At 44.3% G+C, this 5480-nt stretch overlaps 1 long non-coding RNA gene across 1 annotated transcript; it reads left to right on the top strand.

Moving 5' to 3' along the window:
• The first annotated feature begins 236 nt into the window (after positions 1-236).
• LOC139063336 (uncharacterized) lies at positions 237-537 on the top strand. Its single transcript, XR_011516704.1, has 2 exons — positions 237-377; positions 451-537. It is a non-coding gene; the product is annotated as an uncharacterized lncRNA (long non-coding RNA).
• The last annotated feature ends 4943 nt before the right edge of the window (positions 538-5480 follow it).

Raw genomic sequence — 5480 nt, forward strand, 5'->3', positions numbered from 1 at the left:
CAGCTGCACCTGATCTGCTAATCAGTGGGTCGACTATTTAAGAGGGATGGTGAACACAGCTCGACGCCGGATGATTGCTACTGCTTGGTGGTTTCCAGCCCTCATCCTAGTCTCCAGGTTTTTCTGGTTACTCTAGTGTATTTTTGGTCTCGTGTAATTTTTGTATTTTGGCTCACCCTCCTCAGGTTCTCGATACATCAGAATTACTCACCCAACTCCATAGGACTCCGGATCGCTCTGCAACGTTCATCATCCATCCGCCCTGACCGACCCACTCTCTCTCGACCCCCACGATCGCCCTCCAGCTCTGTACACTCCCTTCTTGGATCTACCCTGGCTCACTACCTACCCTCACTCCCCAATCCCACTCAACCCCAGTAAATCTTCACTCTGCACTATTCAGTTTAGACTTACTTCCCAGGACTCACCTTTCTCTGTTCTCCCCTCCAGACGCTGCATTCCCATTCTCAGTCCACTGGACTTCCCAGTGCGCCTTTAGTTATCGTTGTTCCAAAATAAAATATTATTTTTTCCATCCATCTGTGTTCGGGTTTGATTCTGCATGTCTTGGGTTAGACACCTCCCCCAGAACACGACATCTGGTTCCTCTGCCTCACAGCAAGGGTCCAGCCTCCTGCAGACAGCTGGGATGTCCGAGGAGCAAATGCCTGCGGCCCTATTCAATCCTGTCCAGAGATTAAAATCACCTGCAGCAAAGGGGACTTCTGAGTTAGTTAGGAGTACTTTGTGAACAGGTAAGGTCAGGAGGGAGACACTGCAGGAGCAAAAGAACATTATTTGACATTTTACAGGTAGATGCAGCAATAAATAGATCTAGAACACGGCAGGACTCACCTGACCAAACTGAAGTTCAAAGTTCATCACTCATTTGCTGACGAAAACAACACAAAAGTTCATCTCATATTTTTCAACACTAATGACCTTAAAGCATTTTGGGGAAATAACTGATGGGCGGATGACATTAAAGAACTTTTGAACTTTTTGGGAACTTTAGTATCCCATTGAAAATGATGTTGCATCATACCAACAGCCACACATGGTGGTGGTAGTGTGATGGTCTGAGGCTGCTTTGAATGGTGGAACCATGAATTCTGTTCTTTAGTAGAAAATCCTGAAGGGGACTGTCTCACCTTAACCCTCCCACTGTCCTAATGGGTGACCCCACGAGGAAAGTTGACCTTGTGATTTCAACCTTGTTTTCTAACTTTCTCGACTCTTGCCATAACACAAACTGCTTGCACTCAGGCTCTTTTTGACTTGTTACTTATCATTTTTGTTTAAAGGCATGCTATGCAGCTTTTTCATATTTTTAAATAATTTTCTTGAGCCTGTTTGTGCAAAAACTTCCCTTCATAGGGCTAATGAAATGCCACTCAGACCCCACCACCCCCGGTGGCCAGAATACCACAGCTGTCCAGTCCCTGTTGGACTTGGTAAAGTGGAGCTGACATGCTAGCGCTGCAGTCTGCTTCCAGCATGCTTCCTGATCATGAACACAGTGGATTTAGTTTAATTTAGTGAGGAATCACTCCTGTAGACACTAAGAAAGTCTGGAGAGACATTTCAACAGTTAGTTTAAGGTGTTAAAAAGGTAAACGCACAGCGTGGAGATAAGTTTCACTTTTGGTTCTACTAATTGGACACTAGAGGGTGCTAAAAGCAAGCCAAAACTGCACAGTAGCCCTTTAAAGAAAACCTATTTTCTCTTGTTATAACACAAGAAGAACTTGTAATACAACAGTAAATTTAGCATCGTTTTGTGCTGCCATGTGGGTCTCTACTGCCTCTATAAACACTACAAACCTGAAACAAAAAAAATCTGTTATCTGTCAGTGTTTTGTTTTAAGAAACATCATCTAAAAGGGGAAGTTTTAAAAAGTTCCCATTTGTGATGTCACAAACGGGGAATTTAGAATAAACAGCCTCTGACGTATAAGAGAACACTACTGCTGGAGGAGCAGCAGCTCTACTACGAGCCCCTCCCGGATGTTGGAGCTTCTCAGCTTATAGCAGCCTGAGCGGTGGACAGGTAGGCATGGCCAGCTCCAGCTTGTTTTCTTAAAGTGACAGAGCCCTGAAAAAATGTCAAGAATAAAAATGCTGAAGTCACTTTCTGTGAGAGGGATTTAGCACAAAGAATTTCATAAACCTATTTTTTATTGATCATTTTATTGCCACCAGACTTCTTAGCCAGGTTTCTGAAGACATGTTTTTCTCATCCGAGGAACTTTCTCAGTTAAACTGAGAAGCAATAATTAAAGCTTTGGGCTGAAAAGTACTCCATCATGAGTTGATTTTCTCAGTAAACTTGGGAAGCAAGCATATTTAACCTGCAAATTTTTTGATTCTCTGATTCTCACAAATAAACTTAAGTTTGTTAAGAGGTGATGATCTAAACTCCTAGTGACATGTTTGTTGGGATCAAAGTTTCTTAATTGCACAATTCCTCTCATGATAAGACCTCCAGACTTTGGAGTTTCAGAATGTAGCTGCTGGCTCTGAACCAATTAAACATAATCACTTAAGGAAGGAGACGAGCAGCTCTGCCTGGATGTAAACAAGTTATTTAAGGAGGTGTTTTGAAGCAGGCAGGAGTCAAGGAAGGGGAGAGTCTGCAGAAGCTGCAAAGTTGAGGTTGTAAATGCTGAACCATGTGGCAGAAAAAACGATCGCCTGTCGTGTAAATGCACCGATCTAAAGATGATTTCATTTCCAAGCGGCACCTCACTCTGCAGCAGCTCTGGACAACAACAAGGAGATCCTGATGTCATGACACCGTTCCTTCTTCACCCTTTTTAACATAATTTTTTTATGACTTTGTGGAAAGAAACAAGGAACAACATCTGGCAAAATTGTGTGTTTCTTCTTTAACCCTTACCCAACGTTTAAATTTTCTAACGTTAATGTCATTAGAGCACAAAAAAATGCACTTAGAAAGCTTCCTTTAGAAATATTATATAATATTTCATAAGTCCCAATTTTTTTACATGAATTTCATCCTTGGCTTCAGCCCTAACAAAATATAATAAAATATGTGTGTGTTTCTCAGATTTAACCCCTTTATTGCCAGGTTTATTAGCAAAACCTGAAGTTTGAAAACTGTACAAAAAATGAAAAAATCAAATCATTTTTTGTGTGTTATGTCCAGATGACCTTTTTTGTGGGTAAGTTGTCACAGCCTTGGAGTGTCACAAATAGGCATAAAAATATTTTTTGCTCACTTTGTAGTTTTTGTGTAATGTCATATTTTCTAAAATACTCACATTAAAGTCATTAGAGCACAAAAAAATGCACTTAGAAAGCTTCCTTTAGAAATATTATATAATATTTCATAAGTCCCAATTTTTTTACATGAATTTCATCCTTGGCTTCAGCCCTAACAAAATATAATAAAATATGTGTGTGTTTCTCAGATTTAACCCCTTTATTGCCAGGTTTATTAGCAAAACCTGAAGTTTGAAAACTGTACAAAAAATGAAAAAATCAAATCATTTTTTGTGTGTTATGTCCAGATGACCTTTTTTGTGGGTAAGTTGTCACAGCCTTGGAGTGTCACAAATAGGCATAAAAATATTTTTTGCTCACTTTGTAGTTTTTGTGTAATGTCATATTTTCTAAAATACTCACGTTAAAGTCATTCGAGCACAAAAAAATGCACTTACAAAGATAACCAGTTGAACACTTTATTAAAGCACACGAACAAAGAAAAAGTGTGTGTGTGTGTGTGTGTGTGTGTGTGTGTGTGTGTGTGTGTGTGTGTGTGTGTGTGTGAGAGAGAGAGAGAGAGAGAGAGAGAGAGAGAGAGAGAGAGAGAGAAAGAGAGAGAAACACAGAGGGGAGTGAGCTAACAGCCTGTCCACATGCTTGGCAAAAGCGTGCATGCACGCTCCTCTTCCCTCTGCAAAGGTGGCATTTTTCTTTGTCTGCTCCTGGGCTGGTGCTGCACCTGCAACAAAGCTGCAGCGCTGCTGAACCGCGGCAAGCGAGTGCATCTCGCCTGGGCTGGTCTCACCATGGAGCTCCAGATGCTCCTCTTCTGCTGGTTCCAGGCCAGTTCCAGACAGCCACAGGACCAGGGCATTGTAGGCGCTCACATCTAACATGTTGCAGAAGAGCGACATGGTCCAACGTCTGGTCTTGCGGCGGCAGCTGAGCTGGAATAAAAATAAATGAATAAATAAACTACATATGCAATTAGGTTGGTGAATTATAATAAAACAAAATAAAATAAATAGATTACCTTGTCCAAGTTGTCAACTGCCCCTTTGCAGCGGTTGTAATCAATGATTACGGTCGGCTTCTGCTGCGGTCCCTCCTGGATCTGAACCTGATGGTGTTTGGTGCCGAGGAGCAGAACGTTCCGCCGGCGCTTTGGAGTAGCTCACCGCGGTGGCGGTGGAGGTGAAGCCGAACAGGGAGGACAGACCCGCTCTGCTTTTCATCTGGAGCAGCTGTGGGGGCAACTCTGGCTTGTTGCGCCTAACTGTTCCCACAAGACAGATTTTTTTTTAGCAGCTCCTCTCCAAGAACCAGCGAGGTGAAAAAATTGTCCGTGGTGACAGTGCGGCCGCTCAGACCCTCCGTGAGTTCCAGCACCACCCGCTTCCCTTGCCCCCTTTCTGCCGGGGCGTCTCGAGTCGTCTTGCCCAGATAGGGAATAATCCCCCAGGCATAAGAAGTGGCCACATCGCACACCACCCACAGCTTGATGCCATATTTTGCCGGTTTTGAGGGCATGTACTGCTTGAAGTTGCAGCGACCTCTGAATCCGACGAGCTGTTCATCAACGCAGACATCTTCACCGGGGTTGTAGGCGAGAGGGAGCCGGGCCGCCCAGAGGTCCCACACTTCCCGCAGGGGAGCGAGCTTGTCCTGCTGCACCAACCGGCGCGCTGCCCTGGTCAAGCGGTCATCAGAGGCTGGCAGATGATTCCCCACGGGAACGGTGCACACCAGCGAGGATGAGCAACCCAAACAATGCCCGGAGTTCCACGCGGTGTCCAATCGTCATATTTTCTTCTTCCCTCTATATTGGTGTATTTTATTATTATATCTAGGATTGTTGTAGTTAAAAAAAATCGAAGCTGTCCTCAATAGTTTGGATGTAGCTGACAGCGAGGCGGGTGATCCCACAATGGCGGACGTCTGGAGCCCGAAAGGGGATCCTGGTGTCGGGTGTCGGGGACCAGGCGATCCCGCTCTTTGATTGCCACAAAGGATGGTCCCATCTCTCCTCTGCGGCAACCACCTCCTCATCTGAACCTTCTTCCATTTCTTCCCCTGAATCAGGCCCTGGGGTAAAGGCCTGATCTTCAGCCTCTTCATCCGAAGAACAGCTGTCATCCGTGGATGAGGATGAGGCTGACTCTCCCTCTTCCTCAAGCTGCTGAAACACCTCCAGGGCTTCATTCACGTTGAATCTTCTTCTCATGGTTGCGGTTCAAAGAAATGAATCCTGA

Source organism: Nothobranchius furzeri, chromosome 15 (genome assembly GCF_043380555.1).
Source record: "Nothobranchius furzeri strain GRZ-AD chromosome 15, NfurGRZ-RIMD1, whole genome shotgun sequence".
Classification (NCBI taxonomy): Eukaryota; Metazoa; Chordata; class Actinopteri; order Cyprinodontiformes; family Nothobranchiidae; genus Nothobranchius; species Nothobranchius furzeri.